Genomic DNA, 19,134 nt, shown 5'->3' with positions numbered 1-19,134 from the left:
TTGAACTATTTCTTTAGAAGGTGCATAGATAGTCTCGACAAAAATAAGCGATCCATCATCCTTAGCTTTCTCTGCTGCATTCTTTCCCTCCTCCATCTTCACTGAAATTTCGTCCTGCCCAGGGTTGGGTCAGAACTGGGATTCAGTACCCCGATGAAAGAAAAAAATTTATGGGAGAGTTGAAATAATGTCAGCGTTCCAAATATCATGCAGAATTAAATCATTGTCCAAGGCAAAGTGATCCTTAATACTCCAATTTAATAAGACAGGCATGTTGGCATTATGCTGTTGAATTTCAACTCTAACGTACATCCGGTGAATTCACCCAGTTAAAAGTTCATCATCTATCCCCACACCCCATAATTCATCACATGGTCCAATCTTCATCTTCCACGCTGGCATGTACACCCCTCTTCTTCCGGCCAGGTGTCGAGGTGCGGAGACAAAAGACGACCTTGAGCTTCTAAGAAATCCATAACAATACATTCCACAATCCTACTCCTTTCTATTCCCCCCTCCCAACTACTATACCAATGAAACAGCATAATATATATATGGTTTAAATATGTGGCAGGCCAAAGATCCTAAAAGGAACAGAATTACAGGCCTGACATTTCCTGTATCATCTTTCACCATTTCTTATATATTTCTTGCTTTTCTTTTTTTCATATCAGCCAGGACGGGCATCTGCTTTTCATCCCAGGCCCCCAACAGCTCCCTTAGGGGGGTTTCCATGTCCGCCCTTGAGCTTCTGCTTCCCATGATCCCACTCAGATGTGGGGCTCACTTCATTCTAGCCAGGCTTGCTGCTTCGTATTCTTCCCTTCAAAATTCGCATCCTTAGAGGACCTTTTTGCACCCTTTTTAAAGGGACTTTTTCTTGCCCTATGGAGGGAACTTTTTGGGGCCCTACGGAGGGACTTTTTGCGCCCTACGGAGGGACTTTTTGTGTTCCTCACCGCAGGAACCTTCGTGCCCCTCTACACGGGGTCTTTCGCGCCCTTACTCACAGGGACTTTCCAACAGTTTTTGAGTCCTGGGGAAAGACTCGGGAGGACCAGCCGTGCAGCTACCCAGGAGGGGTTCTGTCATCAGCGGGTATGCACACCTCCTCTTTTTCTCTTTCTTTATGCACAATGGGCATTTGCTTTTTTGCTTTCACAGGACAAAAACAGCAGCAGCAACAACAAATTTTCATTCACTTTTCCATCCATTTTCACACACACTAGTCACACACATGCAGGGATACACACATTTCCCACCTTTAAAATTAAATTTTAGAGAATTAAAATTTAGAGGTACTCACCATTTCCAGGCAGCCTTTGAGCTCAAACTCAAAATCCCTTTAAAACTTACATCCAAATGGTTATGGCCAAGATAAAGTCCACCCACAGACTCAATGGGGTCTGTGCTGTCATGGAAGGCTTACCTGGGCCTTATCCATTGGTTAGGCTAGCTTGGAGTCCCATCGGGTGGGTGGTGGCAATTGTTGAAAGAAATGTCTTTCTGGGTTCGGCTCCAAATGGGGAAAAAGACACTGGAGACATGGAGGCTGCTTGGAAATATGGTTTTAATGGTGGACAGGACCACATGGCTTGAGTCCTGAACAGAAAAGGTGATCACATGCTTCAATGCTGGGGAGAAGAAGAGAAGGGCAGAAGAGAAGCTGAGTCTCTGGTTTTATACCCTCTCTGGCCTTTGATCTTCAGCTTGTATTCTGATTGGTTGTCAGACTCCCATGGGGCCATGCAGGGGCAACTCTCTAGGCTGTGTTTTGAATCCAGGTTTGGTTGAGTTCTCAGATGCCATGTGGTGAGTTGGGTAAAGGTCCAATATTACCATGCCTTAATCCCAGCCCTCTGGAGCTGAAGGGGAGAACTCTTTATTATGTAAAGGGACTGGCTTGGCCACCTTAATGGCTCATTGACAAAGTGGAAGGAGGCAGGAAGCTACGGGGAGTTATTCTCTCTTTATAAAACATGTTTCTTCCTTTTCACTTCCAGGGAAATATTCTGCCTTTTCAATATTCCCTAGGATATTTCATTTTTCTGGGAGAGGGCTGGGTGATAATTTCCTATACTTTCATTCCAATTCTGATGAGCATCCCACTTTTAATTGTTTTAGCCGGAGGGATCTTCTCATCCCCATCATGGAGGATAAGTACTTTTATGTGAATCTAAAATATTTTTGCAACTTTGCATGCAATTGCTTTCACTCATAAAAAAGCTATATATTTATACAAGTGATAGAAAACTGCTCATTTACCACTTATGCTGAAGTGTAAACTACTGTAGAAAGTTAGCACCCATCCCCCCTCCTAGAAGAATAAAATATTTTGAGCAATATTTTTTAAAAAGACAGAATTTTATATTCCCCTGAATGAGAAAAGGAAACATGTTTTTAAAGACAAAGAGCAGCTCCCTGCAGCTCTCTGATCCCAGCAGATATTTGGTGCCCATTGATAAAGACTAGGCCAGCCTATCTACAAGGCAAAAGACCTCCAGCTCCAGGGTGATGGGATTAAGACATGACCCCCCAGGGTATAATAGGATTATCTATCAACCGAGCTCACCACATGGAACAACCAAGCTCCTCCATTACATCAACCCAAGGTTCAACCAAGTTCGGCTTCAGGACAAACATGATCCCACATGGCCCCATGGGAGTCTGACAGCAACCAATAGAATCTTGGACAGCAACCAATAGAATCTTGGCACAGGAACAGGAAGCTCAAGTTCAAAGCCCAAGAGAGGGTATAAATACCTCTTACACTCCACTCCATGTGGTCAGCTATCCAGAATCACATGTGCTTGATGGTTCTGCTTCACCATTAAACCGTCTTTCCAGTAAGCCTCCATGTTTCCAGTGTTTTTCTCCCCACTTGGAACTGAACCCAGATGGACATTTCTTTCAACAGTACAATGTACAAACCTTCAAGGGAAACTATGTTTCATTTCAACAAGTTTCGCTATTTGCAAGGAACTTTAACAGAATAACAGAGTTGGAAGAGACCTTGGAGGTCTTCTAGTCCAACCCCCTGCTCAAGCAGGACACCCTATACTATTTCAAACAAATGCTGTCCAATCTTTTCTTGAAAACCTCCAGTGATGCAGCACCCACAACTTCTGGATGTAATCCACTCTATCCTGATTAATTTTTCTCACTGTCAGGAAATTTCTTCTTAGTTCTAGGTTAGATCTCACTTTAAAGATCTTCCATCCATTGGTTCTTGTCCTGCTTTCAAATGCTTCGGAGAATAGGTGAAGCCCCTCTTCTTTGTGGCAGCCCCTCAAAGATTGGAAGACTGCTATCGTGTCACTCCCCCCATTTTTCTTCTCATTAGATTAGATATACCCAGTTCCTGAAACTGTTCATCATATGTTTAATTCTCCAGTTTACAGGAGACACCCTAGGCAACTGAATCATTTCCACATGACCTGCCTCCGCAGACCTCTGAGGATTCGGTGGCAGGACAAGGTGCCAGACACAGAAGTTCTCTCCAGAGCAGGCCTGCCATCAGTTCCCACCCTGCTGTTGAAAACCCAGAAACTCTGGGCAGGCCGTGTTGCAAGGATGCCAGACCATTGCATCCCCAAACAGCTCCTCTATGGTGAGCTGTCTCAAGGAAAGCGTTTGCGCGGGGCACAGGAAGGAAGCAATACAAAGACATGCTGAAAGCTGCCTTCAAGTCCCTGGATATCGACACCACCTCCTGGGAAACCCTGGCACAAGATTGATCGACACGGCACACGTTGATCCACCAGGGCTGCCAGACATCTAAGGACAGAACAACAACCATAGCACAAGAGAAGTGAGCATTTCGCAAAGCCAGAGGTGGTATTAAGCCAGTTCGGACCAATTCGCCCAAACTGGTAATGGAAATCATAGGTGGGTCTTTCGCCACCCTGCCCCAGCTCTAACCATCCTATTTAGACACGTTTTTGAGGCTGGGAACATGCACCGAAGGCACACACACACACACACACACGCTTCATGCACACATGCATGTGAAGCAGGCTCACACACGCGTGGTGAATCGATGGTAATTAAATGTGCAATCCTCCGCTGGTCAGAGCTGCAAATGCTGCAACAATGGTGCCCACACATGTCTGCCTGACATGTGGCAGAAGATTACCAGCCACCTGCGGACACACGGTGGACAGCCCACAACCCATTAGATGTCAAGGTCCTCTTTGAACATGATGGACAAACAACAATAATCCTCCAGCCCCCAAATCATTACTGGATTCAGAGAGGGTGAACCAGATTTTCTAAAATTTCTCTTACCCTCCATCTGAGCTTGTAAAAACCAGTGCAAGTCTAACGCAACATCCTCCTCCATCCTTTCTTCGCTTCCTTCCGATTTTTCAAACTCAGGAAAAACTTCAGAAGTGATAGTGAAATAATTTGAAATCCATCCTCAAAGGAAACTGCATCACTCTTGTGGTGTGCTGCACTTGAGGTGAATCACAGCTGCCATATGGTGTACAGATAGTCCTTGACTTACAACAGTTTGTTTAGTGACCATTCAAAGTTACAAGGACACAGGGAAAAAATGACTTACAACAGTTTTTCACACTTACGACTGTTGCAGCACCCCCATGGTCACGTGATCAAAACTTGGAACTTGGCAACCCAGGATGGTTGCATTTTCCCCAGCACTGTTCCCTCTAAGGTGCACGGCTGCGCGGCCGCGCAGGTGGCAAGAAAACACAGCGCAGCAGTTTCCAACTGCCGCGCAGTGATTTCTACTGTCACAGGCGCCGGAGGCTGGGTAGGTCCTTTGCAGGCGGCTAGAACTGGCCGCCCACAAAGGACCTCCCCGGACTTGTTTTGATGAGCGCGGGGAGACTGAGTTCAGGAAAGCAAGCCCTGGGAGGTCCTTTGTGGGCGGCCAATCCTAGCTGCTTCCGCCCGGCGCTGCGGCTAAAGTAAACCCCCAAAGCCCCTGCCACTACCGGAATATCTGCTGCCGCTGCCTCCTCCTCTAACAGCACCACATTTGCTGCCCAACGCTGCGGCCGAGGTGAAAAGCCGCCAAAGCTCCCGCCGGCACCCCCGTCCATGGCAGCAGCGCCTCCCCCTCTGTTCAGAGCACCTGAGCTGAGCCCCGCATTACCCCTGCCCCCTCCTCCTCTGCTGTGCTTTTGAGGAGCCATGAGGCCGCGGGAACCAGTAGGAAGGCGGCGCAGGGGGGCGGGAGCAGGGGGGAAAAGGCCTCATGGCTTCTCAAAAGCACGGCGGAGAAGGAGAAGGCAGCAGGGGTAACGCGGTGCCCAGCTCAGGTGCTCCGAGTGGAGGGGGACGCGCCGCCGCCGCTGCCACGGGCGGGGGCGCCAGCGGGAGCTTTGGCGGCTTCATTCCAAATGTGGTGGTGCTGTTGGAGGAGGAGGAGGCAGCTGCTATTCTGGTGGCGGCAGGGGCTCATCGGCATCTTCAGCAGCAGCCCTGCCCGCTGTGAAAAAAACCGAAGATGGAGCAGATCCATGCAGATGACGTTGCCGAAACATGACTGGAGGAGGAATTCTGGGAGTTGAAGTTCACAAGTCTTCAAGCTGTCAGGTTTGAAGACCCCTGTTTTTTTTTTTCTAAAGGGTTAGTGGTGCCAGGATCTTGCAACTTGACAGCTTTAAGACTTACGTGCTTCAATGCCTGAGTTCCTGAGCCAACATGACTGGAGGAGGAATTCTGGGAGTTGAAGTCCACAAGTCTTCAAGCTGTCAGGTTTGAAGACCCCTGGTTTTTTTTTTTCTAAAGGGTTAGTGGTGCCAGGATCTTGCAACTTGACAACTTTAAGACTTACATGCTTCAATGCCAGAGTTCCTGAGCCAACATGACTGGAGGAGGAGTTCTGAGAGTTGAAGTCCACAAGTCTTCAAGCTGTCAGGTTTGAAGACCCCTTGGGGTTTTTTTCCCTAAAGGGTTAGGGATGCAAGGATCTTGTAACTTGACAGCTTTAAGACTTGCGTGCTTCAAATGCCAGAGTTTCTGACCCAACATTTTGGTTGCTAAGCAGGAGCGTTGTTAAGTGATACTATATAACACTTTTAATTAAGCGGGTACCTTGAATAAACATAACTTTTGAGTTTCAAATGATACAGATTTCGTTGTTGTCTTAGATGACACCTGTGAAAAAAATTCAGGTGCTGCTCAGGCATAAAAATGTGCCGCTCAAACACTACACTTTTCTGCTCACACTGAAAAAAAATTAGAGGGAACATTGGTCCCCAGGGTCCCTTGATCCCTTTTTGTGACCTTCTGATAAGCAAAGTCAATGTGGAAAGCCGGATTCACTTAACAACCGTGTTACTAATATAACAACTGCAGTGGTTCACTTCACAACTGTGGCAAGAAAGGTCGCGAAATGGGGCAAAACTCACTTAACAAATGTCTTAACAGCAGTAATTTTGGGCTAGGTTAAGGTCGTAAGTCAAGGACTATCTGTACAGTTTGATATATCACAAACAGAAACCTGGTGTCCATTATGGATTTTTCTACCCTGTTCCAAAATAGCATTCCAGATAATTTAGGAAAAGCTTCAAATCTTCCTGAAATTTCAGAATTTCCAAACATTAATAAGTATATGACATATTTGTGGGATAGTTGATATAGGATATCTTCACTTTCACTGATGACTTAATTATTGTATTGCTAGCCCTCAACTTATAACCACAATTGGAACTGAAACTTCCATTGCCAAGGGATGTGCTTATTGAGTTGTGCTCAGTTTTATGACTGATATTGCTTGGTCACTAAGTGAATTGCACTTCCCCTTTTTCTTATCAGAAGGCCCCTGAGAAGGTCGCAAATGTCAATCATGTGACCCAGCGACTTTGCAACTGTCATAGATGTGAGCCTGTTGCCAAATATCAACATTTTGATCACATGACCACATATACTCAATGGTCGAAATTGCAAGGACTAGTAATAAGTCACTTCTTTCAGTGCCTGAAAGAAGGCATAACTTCAAACAGTTGTCAAACTGTTGATAAGTTCTCATAAACTGTCATAAGTTGATATTGGAATTCATTGTTGGAATGTAGGTATTTTATGCAACAATTGCAGTAGTATTCAGCCAGTAGATGGCAGTGTTTACAAGTTTGGATCTATGCTAAATATGCTCTTTTGTTCTAAGTAGAGTTTCCTGTATCCTGTTACAGTTTTTAAAAAGTTGTTCAGCAGTAAAGCACATGGTGACTGTACTTTTTTTTTTTTTGCTCTGTGGTGCTATATATAAACAGAATTTATAACAGTTGAGGATTACCTATAAGGGTTCTCTGTATTTTTAATCTATAATGTAACTGGTGTGGACTTTTTGAAACTGACTCCTTCCAGGACTAAGCTCTAAGACACAATCAAAACATCTGGTTTTGAAGCATTTCGGTTGTGAAATGTCTTGTAATGTGTCACCAAGTGCAAAGCTATTATCTTGTATGTAAAGTGGCATCCCTTTGTGCATCCTATAAACCTCGGGAGAACATTCAAAGCTTTGCTTTGCACTCCAGGCGCTTCTAAAATGCTCAAAATAACCCATTTTTTTCAATTTGAGACAGCAGTTTCACACTTAAGAGGGATCAATTCATAAAACTTCACTCTTGAAATGTTTCAAAAAGGTATCCTTGCATAATCTGCCATATTGATACCACTCCCTTGATGGAAATAAACTTCCATTCACAAAAGCTATACGCCATAATAAATGAGTTAATCTTCAAGATTCTGGAATTTTTCCTCGACGTGACACTAGGAGTACCAAACATAAGGATTGTGCACCAATTTCTGCAGCTCTTAATCTCTGTGATGGCACAGTGTTAACAATGCTGCATAGCAGAGCTGATTTATTTCTAGCTCAGCTGCAGATAAGCCAAACTATTGCAAGGCTAGTCTTTTATTTTGCAATACTTTGAAGAGCTGCAACTCCACAGCATTTTTCCACAGTCCATGGTTCAGCCTCAGCCCCATTTTCACCTCCTGGGCTTTGATCCATGCCCTTGTTTATAGGAAATAGGAGTTTAGTGACTTAGGGAGCCGTGGTGGTTACATAAAAGAAAATAGGTTTTCCACTTGCTGGTTTATTGCAAGGAATTTCACAAGATATATATTTAAAAATGAGATGTTTTAATTGTGTCTACATGGGGCAATACTGCATCAGATAAGAATGCAGTGTTGCAGGCAAACATTGCCCACAGTCAGGAGTTCAATCTTGACCAGCTCAAGATTGACTCAGTCTTCCAAGGTCCATAAAATGAGGATCCAGATTGTTGGGTGTTAGAAATTCTGTATATAGCCTTACAGAACAGTCAGTGCACAGTCCACATGTTCTTTTCTGCTTAACTGCGACAAGGAAGCTGGAGAAAAGACATACCATATTTTTTGAAGTATAAGACGCACCAGAGTATAAGATGCAGCAAGGTTTTGAAGAGGAAATTTTTTTAAAAAAAGGTTTTGCACTCTGCAGACCTCCCCAAAATGGCACGTTTTTTGTGAAAACGGGCCCGTTTTTTTAAAAAAAATGGCATGAATAGCCCTTAGGAGGCTTGTAGAGTGCTCCTGGGGGGGGGGGGGGAGATGAACAAAAAACAGCCTGTTTTTCATGAAAACGGGCCCGTTTTTTGTCAAAAAAGGGCGTGGATAGTCTTTAGGAAGCTTATAGAGTGCTTCTGGGGACTGGGGTGGGGGGCAAGAAACGTCCTGTTTTTTGCTCATTTCTGCCCTCTCCAGTCCCCAGGAGCTCTCTGAAAGCCTTCTAAAAGCTATGCACGGCCATTTTGGTGAAGGGGGTGGAGTTTCAGGAGGCAAAAAAGTGCTGTATTCAGTGTATAAGACGTGCCCAGATTTTCAGCCTCTTTTTTGAGGGGAAAGGGTGCGTCTTATACTCCGAAAAATACAGTACCATAGAGTATACCATAGATGCAACTACAAATTTATAAACACTGCCATGTACTGATTGAATACTGCTGTAATTGTACAAAATACATGAATACTGTATTCCAATATGGGGGCAATTCGCTGACTCTGTAAACCACTTAGAAAGTGCTATAAAGCACTATGGAGCGGTATGCTTTTTTCAAGAGGCAACTGGACTTTCTGTTTTTTCTTCGAAGACATTTCTCTTCTCATCCAAGAATGAGAAGCGAAACTTCTTCAAAGAAAATCCAGTTGCCTCTTGAAAAAAAAGGACCTTTGGGACAACCATGACTGGATGACTGAGAATCTCCATAGACATATGGAGTGGTCCAGTGGTGGATTTCAATTTATTTTACAGCCGGTTCATTCGGTTCAGCACAGAAGCACCTGGGCAGGTGGGTGGAGCCTCCCGCCGTTGCCACTACCAGTTCACCTGATCCAGGACGAACCGGCAGAAACCCACCACTGGAATGGTCTATAAGTCTAAGTGTTACTGCTATTGCTAGTGCTTCTGTTCACTTGTAGTTCCTTGCAACATAACAACAATTGCCTTGATCTCATCTTCTGCAACAGTTTAAACTCAATTTATGGACTACAAATAAAAGAACCCTTTTCCAATAGTAACCACAGCATGATTGACTTTTGTCTCAATATACGTCCTTACAAAAATTGTCATAATGATGGGATACCCAATTATAACTTTAAAAAAGCCAACTACGATCTCATAAACGCCGACCTCTCCTCTCTTGATTGGCACATTCTATTCAATGGCTGCCATACTGCTGAAGACCATTATAACATTTTTTTGCTCGAAGTCAAAAGAGTCATTAAACTATATGTACTACTAATAACCCCTAAAACCAGAAAAAAACAAATTACCCATAACAATAAGGAAGCTCCAATCCCCCAAAAATCTCTCTGGTGAAAAAACAAAACTGGCTACGTTGCTTACTTTAAACAACAAAAACTATGAAAACTTATGCCACCAGATAAAGACTGAATGCACCAATTATCACATCAAACAAGAGGAAAACCTTCTGCGCACAAAATCCAACTATGCCTTCTATAATTTTGTTAACAACCAACTTAAAGACTCAAGATCCATCCCACTCCTAAAGGAACTAATGGCAAAGACTATAGGGATGAAGCAGTTAAAGCCAACCTCTTTAACACATTCTTCAGCTCTGTCTTCATAAACACCAATGGCTCATGCCCAATATTTCCTAGTCGTACCACAAGTAATTACAACGATCTAACACAAATCAATTTTACAGAAGATAACGTTGAAAAGGCACTACTAGATTTCCTGAGTTTGTCAATCAGAAAGGTCAGCAGTTCAGCAGTTCGAATCCCTAGCGCCGCATAACAGAGTGAGCTCCAGTTGCCTGTCCCAGCTTCTGCCAACTTAGCAGTTTGAAAGCACATAAAGATGCAAGTAGAACAATAGGAACCACTTTGGCGGAAAGCAGGGGTGGGTTGCCGCCGGCGTTACTGCCGGTTCGCTGCATGCATGTGTGCTTTGCATGCGCTGCGCGTGTGTGCACAATTGCCTCTAAATTGTTGTGTGCATGCGCAGAACATTAAAAAAGGATTTAAAAACATGCCGGCAACGGGCGAGTGGGGAGCTGGTTCGGGGGCATGGCCAGCCTGCCGCTACCCATTCGGTGACCTAGTCACAACTTCCACTACCCAAACTGGAGCGAACCAGTAGCAACCCACCTCTGGTGGGAAGGTAACAGCATTCTGTTTGCCTTCAGTGTTTAGTCATACCGGCCACATGACTACGGAGACGTCTTCGGACAGCACTGGCTCTTCAGCTTTGAAACAGAGATGAGCACCTCGCCCTAGAGTCAAGAACGACTAGCACATATGTGCGAGGGGAACCTTTCCCTTTACCTAGATTTCAGTATGATGTGATTACCAATATGATAAGAAGTGTTCAGAGTGTCTGAGAGGTGGTGGCCTCTTCTTCACTGTAGGGATTTAAGTAGTGTCAGCATGGTCATCTGATGAGATGCCGGCATTGTAGATTCTTGCACTGGGCAGGGCGCTGATATCTAAGGTTCTTCCATCCCTTAACGTCTATGATTCTATAAAGTATGATGCTAATGTAAAAAATGAAGAGATTATGGTCTAAAATCTTCTTGGCTTCAGACAAAAGGAAAGAGTTCATTACTTTCTTCTTCCATCATGATTTTGAGTTACTTTTCTTTCAATGGAAAGAAAATGGCTCTCTCTAATGGCTCTCTAGACATAGACCTTGTTCAATGTCTTGGAAATAATTTTAGTTTACTTTAATGGGAGTGTTTTAATGGGACTCTCTTGTCCTAGAACAGCTGTGGCCAAATTACTCATGCCATGAAGCCATAAAGTATTTGAAAGGAACAGACTGGATCTAACATCTGCTGCTTGAGTTGGAAGTACCATCTCACTCCGAATAAATCCAACACGAGACCAAGTTGCAAAGATCTGAATAATTCAGCAACCCCACCTATCTGCTGAATGGAATGACAGAATAAAAGTTTGAAGGCTTTTCGTAGTTTCATAGTTGGAAACCACAGAACATAGAATTTTGGGAACTTACCTCAGTCCATTCACAAGATGACTCCCATAAAATGCCATGATAACCACAATGGGGCATGACCAATCAAAAGAATCCTCTTTGCCAGAAAGCAGTCTAGCTTCAAAAGTTGCTCCCTGTTTAAAAAGTTTGAGGACCCTTTGTAGGAAGTGAGCACCCACCCCTCTCCTAGAAAAATGAAATATCCTAGAAAATGTTGAAAAGGCCTGCAAAGTGCTCCAGGGGACTGGTGAGGGCAGAAATGAGTGAAAAATAGGCTAGTTTTGCTTGTTTTTGCCCCCCCTCCTAGCCCCCAGGAGCGCTCTAATAGCCTCCTAAAGGCTATGCATGTCCTTTTGTGGGGCAAAAAACAGGCCCATTTTTTGCTTGTTTTTGCCCCTCTCCCCCTCCTCCCCGCAGCACTTTGCAGGCCTCTCAAACTCTCTGCATGCCCTGTTTTTCACAAAAAACGAGGCATGCAGAGGGTTTGGGAGGTCTGCAGAGTTCAAAAACTTTTTTAAAAATTTACCTCTTCAAAACCTTGGTGCGTCTTATACTCTGAAAAATACGGTAATTGTCATGTGATAGGATTGTTCCCCAGCTCCATCTTCTGGTGATTGCACTCAAGTAAACGTAGGTAGTAGAAGGGTGGAATAGGACATGAGATGGGTTTAAAAAGCAACATTCCACACAGGATGCTTTTCCATTAGCCTCCTTTTGGCATAGTTCTTTCGGCAAAGCTTGGCTGGAAACCAAAACCAATAAATTAAATGGGTGGCTGATGCTGTCTAAGCATGTCCCAAATTTCTCTGTACAGTAGAATCTCATTAGTATGCTGAGTACATTGGTTTAGGGGGCGGGGCGGGGAAAGATCAGGTTGAAATGTGAAAAGTATTGTAAATACTTAATTGAAAATAATGGTATTCCAGAATGATACAATCAATGTATTAGATTTTACTTGTTGAAGACTTCTGTGAAATTTGCACACCTAAACTAGCAGACTTTGTGCTATCTGCTCTTTAAAGTCATAAGTAGCAGAATAACAGACTTGGAAGGGATCTTGGAGGTCTTCTAGTCCAGCCCCCAGCTCAAGCAGGAGACCCTATATTATTTCAGGCAAGTGGCTGTCCAGTTTCTTCTTAAAAACCTCCAGTGATGAAGCACCCACAATTTCTGCAGGCAAGATGTTCTACTGGCTAATTCCAGTATTAGGAAGTTTCTCCTTAGTTCCAGATTGCTTCTCTTCTTGATTAGTTTCCATCCATTGCTTATTATATACCAATGACTGCATCTCAAACGATCCATCTGTTAAACTACTGAAGTTTGCAGATGATACAAGAGTGATTGGTCTCATTCAGACAACGATGAAAGTGCATACAGATGGGAGGTTGAATAACTAGCCTCGTGGTGCAACCAGAACAATCTGGAACTGAACACACTCAAAAGAAATGGTGGTAAACTTTAGGAGAAACCTAAAGCTCCCATAATATCACCTCTTACAATGCTAGACGACACAGTATCAACAGTAGAGACCTTCAAATTTCTAGGTTCTATCATATCTCAAGACCTAAAATGGACACCTAACATCAAAAATGTCATCAAAAAAGCACAACAAAGAATGTTCTTTCTGCACCAACTACCCAAGGAGCTGCTGATTCAGTTCTACAAAGGAATTATGGAGTCTGTCATCCGCACCTCTATAACTGTCTGGTCTCCAACCCAACAAGACAGACACAAACTTCAGAGGATAATTAGTACTGCAGAAAAAAAAATACTACCAACTTGCCTTCTATTGAGGACCTGTATATTACACGAGTCAAAAAGAGGGCTGTGAAAACATTTACAGACCCCTCACATCCTGGACATAAATTGTTTCAACTTCTACCCTCAAAATGATGCTATACAGCACTGTACACCAGAACAACTAGACACAAGAGCATTTTTTTTTCCTGAACACCATCACTCTGCTAAACAAATAATTCCCTCACCACTGTCAAACTATTTATTAAGTCTGCATTACTATTATTATTAATTTTCTCATAATTCCAACCACCCATCTCCTCCCATTTAGGACTGTATGACTATAACTGTTGCTTGTATCCTTATGATTTATATTGATCGTTTCCTAGTATGATTTAATTGCTTATTTGTACCCTATGACTATCATTAAATGATAAGTCGTCATGAACCTTATGATTCGTGATGAATGTATCTTTATGTACCCTGAAAGCATATGAACCAAATTCCTTGTGTGTCCATTCACACTTGGCCAATAAAGAATTCTATCTGTCTGTCCGTCCATCCATCCATCCACCCACCCACCCACCCACCCACCCACCCACCCACCCACCCACCCACCCACCCATCTATCTATCTATCTATCTATCTATCTATCTATCTATCTATCTATCTACTTATCTATCTATCAGCCCTCTGGTGCTTCGGATAAGGTTGTTTGTCTTCTTTGTGGCAGCCTCTCAAATATTGGGACACTGCTATCATGTCACTCCTTGTATTTCTTTGTATTTTTATTCTTGTGTTTCTTTTCTTTTTGGCTTAAGAGACTCAAATCATTTTCACTCTTCTGATATTGCTCACAAAGCTTTTCAAAAGTAGAATTTTGGTCTTGGATCATGTTCAGAAAAACTGAACACGTATATGTCTTTCTGGAAGACTTTACAAGTTATCATTCCATTACCTGCCAAAATAAAGGCCAAAAAAGCAATATGAATATGAATGTAATTAAAGAATAAAACTAGAAATATTCTTCTTCATTAAAACGCAAAGGCTGCGTTTAACACATTGCACTAAACTAGAGCACTTTTAATCACGATTGGTTGATCAAGCCAGTTAGTCTTATACAGCATACAAAGCCAAATTCACATTATGGCTTCATGTAAACAGCCTGGATGATGAGGGGGTTGTAATTAAAAATGAATTTGTTCCAAAGTGTGTGGAATTATATCTGAAAATAAGCAGCAGTAATAAAACATTACTCCTGCTTGTTTCCTATATTACCATGGTGGAATTGTAGCATATAGTAGTAGATAGTTCTGGAACAGCTTGCCACTCAGAGTTGAGAGTGCTCCTTGCTCCATCACTGGAGCAGAGGTGGTATTCAGCCGGTTCTGACCGGTTTGGGCAAACCAGTAGCGGCAATTTTAACTGGTTCAGAGAACCGGCAAATATCACTTCTGACTGACCCCGCCCCTTCTGACCCGCCCCTTCCAGGAGTCCCCATGTGCCCCCTTTTGTCTCCCAGATAAGTGCAGGAAGACTTGCTAGGCTCAAAATGGGAGGTGGGGGTGCAACCCTTTTGGCTCCCAGGAGAAAAAGGTGAGGAAGGAAGGACCACAAACCCTGGCATTAGGCGCAGCTTCAGAGGATACCTTGAAACAGCACAGTAATCCAGGGCTGGAAGGGACCTCAGAGGTCATCTAGTCCAACCCCCTGCTCCAGCAGGAGACCTTATATCATCTTGGTTGTTTTGGTGCCTCTAACACAGAGGAGAAATTCCCAGAAATCCCCAGGCATTGCCAACCTCTCCCCTCTAGCAAAAAAAACCCCAAAACCCTAAAGCAAAAACTTCATGCACTATTAAAAAGAAGAATAGAAAAGGGGGCTGCTGTGTATTGTTTAATGGATGGCTAATTGGCCACGCCTACCCAGTCACATGACAACCTGACTACGCCCACCAAGTTATGCCCACAGAACAGGTAGTAAAAAATTTTGTATCCCATCACTGCATTGGGGTTTTTTAAGAGAAGATTGGGCAACCATTTATCCAGGATGGTATGAAGTCTCCTTTCTTGGGCAAGGAATTGGACTAGAAGACCTCCAAAGTCCCTTCCATCCAGGGGTGAAATGCTACCGGTTCGGGCCGGTTTGCCCGAACCGGTAGTAAAAAATGCTACTGGTTTCCAGAACTGGTAGTAAAAAAATACTAAAAAGAGTTTTTAAAAAAGTTCCAATGATCGCACGTCACACAGCTGATCTTGAGAACTTTTTTTTTTTTTTTTACTTTTTAAGCATTTTCTTTACGACAGGTTCTCCAGAAATGCAGGGGTGTAGGGAGGTCCGTTTTTGTTCCCAACAGGCTTCCCTGAGGCCTGCTGGGCCAAAAATGGGGGGGGGGGATGCTGAGAAAGAAAAAAGAAAGAGAGAGAGGGGGGGAGAGAGAGGGAGAGAGGGAGGGAAAAGGAGAGGGAGGAAGGAGTTCAAACCTGGCACCTGACGCAGCTTCAGAGGATAATCCAGGGCTGGAAGGGACCTGGAGGTCATCTAGTCCAACCATGCTCCAGCAGGACATTGTTAAAGTGAGATTCTGTCTTTTGATCCCCCAGTTACATGACTACATAGCCATGCCTACCCAGTCACATGACCCCACCAAGCCATGCCCACCAAGGCATGCCCACAGAACCGGCAGCAAAAAAAATTAGATTTTGCCACTGCTTCCATCCCTATGACTCTCTTACTCGCTGGCATACTTGTCTGTGTAATGCCAAGGAACATATATATCCAATTAAATCCCAATTTCCACGGAAAATAATTAATCCGTGATTAGCTAGAGGAAAACAATTCACAAGGTGATTTAGCTTTTAGCAGAACTAAAAGGCAGCAGGTAATCGAGGCTGTTTGTCATTGTTCCGTTTGCCTAATAAATGAATTCTTGTTTGGGTTTCAAAGGAGGGAGGAAGAAAACGTTATTGGAGGTATTAACTTTAGGAAGGAAATTGTCTCTGCTGCTGAGCGTTGAACAGCATGAAATGAATAGATGTGCGACAATTAACTCTGGAACAGTCTGTGAACCACCTTCCTAACTAGGCTGAGATATCCTGGGGTGCCAAGCATTGCCATAAGCATAGACAGGAATTTGCACCATGGCTTATGCGCTCCTTCTTCCTTAGCCCCTCCTTCAGTGCTGTGCAAACATTGTGCAGCAATGAATCAGAAAAGGAGATCTCTTTTAAAAAAAGTAAAAGTGGGATTAACATCCTGCTTTTCCCAAGTTCTTTGAAAAAGTTCACCCACCACAAGGGGTCTGTTGATTAGACCTTATGTGATTCATGGAAAATGGGCGTGTGTGCAAGAACGGGTGTTAGGATGATGCTTCAGTGTTCCCAGCACAGGTCAGAACACCTTCTGTTCTTTTTCCTACAGTAACAAGTTGCTTTTTCCCAACTGTAAACCCTCTTTCAGGCAAGCAAACAAGCAACCATACGGTGAATGGCTAGGGGAACTAGGTATGTTTAGCCCAACAAAGCTGGATATGGCCTGCCAAAGCCATTAATCCAACCCGCACAGCAGCACAAGGCTGCCCTTCCCACACGCCAGCCCCCACACGCCTTCTGGAGGCTGGGGAGGCCAAAAACAGGATGTGCAGAGACCTTGGGAACACAAAAATGGGCCCGTTTTTTGCCTCCCCAGCAGAGAGAGAGAGAGAGATGTAGACAGAGAGAGACCGAGACCGAGACCAAGAAAGACAGAGACAGAGAGAGAGACACACACAGAGAGAGAGAAGTCCCTCTCACACACCCCAAGACAGTCACATCCCATCCTGCTTTCCACCCCAGGAGCAAAACAAATTAAAGTTCAATCTGTGGGTACTGTTTGGACTGCTAAATTGGCCACGCCCACCCAGCCACATGACCACTTAGCCAGCTTGTCCACTCCCACCCCGCAACAGTTTGAGGGACTGTGAATTGGCCCCCTGTTTAAAAAGTTTGAGGACCCCTGCTTTAAGGTCTGTCATGGGGAACAGGTTGTTGATTTACTCTCTATAGCACCTAAGGGCAGAACAAGAATCAATGGGTGGCAGCTCCTCAGAGGAAAATCCAACTGGAAAGAAGGAGGACTTTCCAGGCAGTGGGAACAGCGGAGGTTTTCAAGAAGTGATTGGACAGCCATTTGTCAAGGATGGAGTGAGGACTCCTGCCTTGGGAAGTGGGTTTGACTAAAAGGGTCCAGACGTGGTATTCAGCAGGTTCTGATGAGTTCTGGAGAACTGGTAGCAGAAATTTTGAGCAGTTCGGAGAACCGGCAAATACCACCTCTGACTGGCCCCGTACCCATCTATTCTCTGCCTCCCAGCTGATCAGGAGGAAATGGGAATTTTGCAGTAACCTTTCCCTGGAGTGGGGAGGGAATGGAGATTTTACAGTATCCTTCCCCTGTCACGCCTACCAAGCCACACTCACAGAACCGGTAGTAAAAAAAATTGAATCCCACCACTGCCAGGGTCCTTTTGCAGCTGTATGATTCTATGACTTTTAAAGGAAGCTTATACCATGTTTCTGTGATAGTTCAAGAAAAGGAGAGATCTTTACAAAGGCAGGCATTGTGACTGAGTGAAATTTCCAATGGTCAGAGATAAGATTTCGTTATTATGCACATGTCCCTTGACAATCGTACGCAGAATTATGCAAAATAATAACTCAGCCAGATATATCTATCTTATCATTTTCAGAGAAGAGATACTGTGGACTGTCTGAAAGTAAATTGAGCTGTTTTATTTCCCCTGCTTTCGCAGAGGATTGGTACAGCATGCCATAAAAGAACAGGCACACATTTTCATTGTATAGCGTGTGCTTTTTTATATCTATTTTAGGGATGAACTTCGTTCAAAAGTATGTTTGCAATGTTAGCCACATGCACAGTAAATCAGAGATAAATTCCATTTGTAATTTGTGGGGCATACTCAGAGGTTGAAAGAGATTTGCAACAGCAATAGCAATATTGCAACCCTGTACTCGGTAAATCGTCTTAGATATTATTATTTTTTCATTGTAGATTTAAAAACCTGAACTTCATGCTCTCTTTGGGCCGAGGTTAGGTGACCAATCTGGCTGTGTGTGTCACTGTAGGGCAGGTAGAATGGATGAAAAAGTGACTGTTTCTGAGAAATAGAAGAATGCTAGAATCAGAAGAACATGATTTGAGGTTTGGTTGGCATGGATTTTTGTGGTGTGATAAAGCTAAAGTTAATGTGGACTTTAAAAATTGTTATGTGAGAAGTATCATATTATGAATATGGAACAAATACAAAGCCAGATTGTGCCCAAAAATATCACTCAGCCAGTGACGTGCGGTGAGATTTATGACTGGTGAGGCACTGACACAGTGCTGAGTTTCAAATATTTTTAGACTTGTGGACTTCAACTCCCAGAATTCCACAGCCAGGCATGCTCAGTTCCGATTTAAAGCGACAGCATTTGTTTTTCTCCTTTGCTCCTTCTTTTTTTCTTTTTCTTCTCCTTCCCCTCCTTCCTCCCTCTCTCCCTTCCTCCCCCTCTCTCAAACACACACACACACACACACACACACACACACACACAGAAGTTGGATTGGACTATCTCTCCTACCCCTTCCCTCTCTCACTCACTCTCAAACAAACCCCCACACACACAAAAGTTGGATTGGATATCTTTTCCAGTGGCTTGAAAGCAGCTCCTCTGCCATTCCCCCCCCCCATTCCCCTGCTGCCTTTCCCAAACACCTCCACCATTGCAAATGCAGCTTGCTGTCTGGGTGGGAAATGCCTGGAACACAATAAAGCCCACCCACCACCTCCTGCTGGCAGGCTGGGGTGAGAGGAGAGGCAAAGAAGCTGGAGGGGAGCCGAGCCGAGCCGAGCCTTCCAAAAGAAATAAGCTGGGGGGAAGTGTGTGTAC

This window comes from Natrix helvetica (assembly GCF_964273705.1).
Source record: "Natrix helvetica genome assembly, chromosome: 5".
Lineage (NCBI taxonomy): Eukaryota > Metazoa > Chordata > Lepidosauria > Squamata > Natricidae > Natrix > Natrix helvetica.
The sequence above is the reverse complement of the archived record's forward strand: the minus strand, read 5'-3'. Positions refer to the sequence as shown.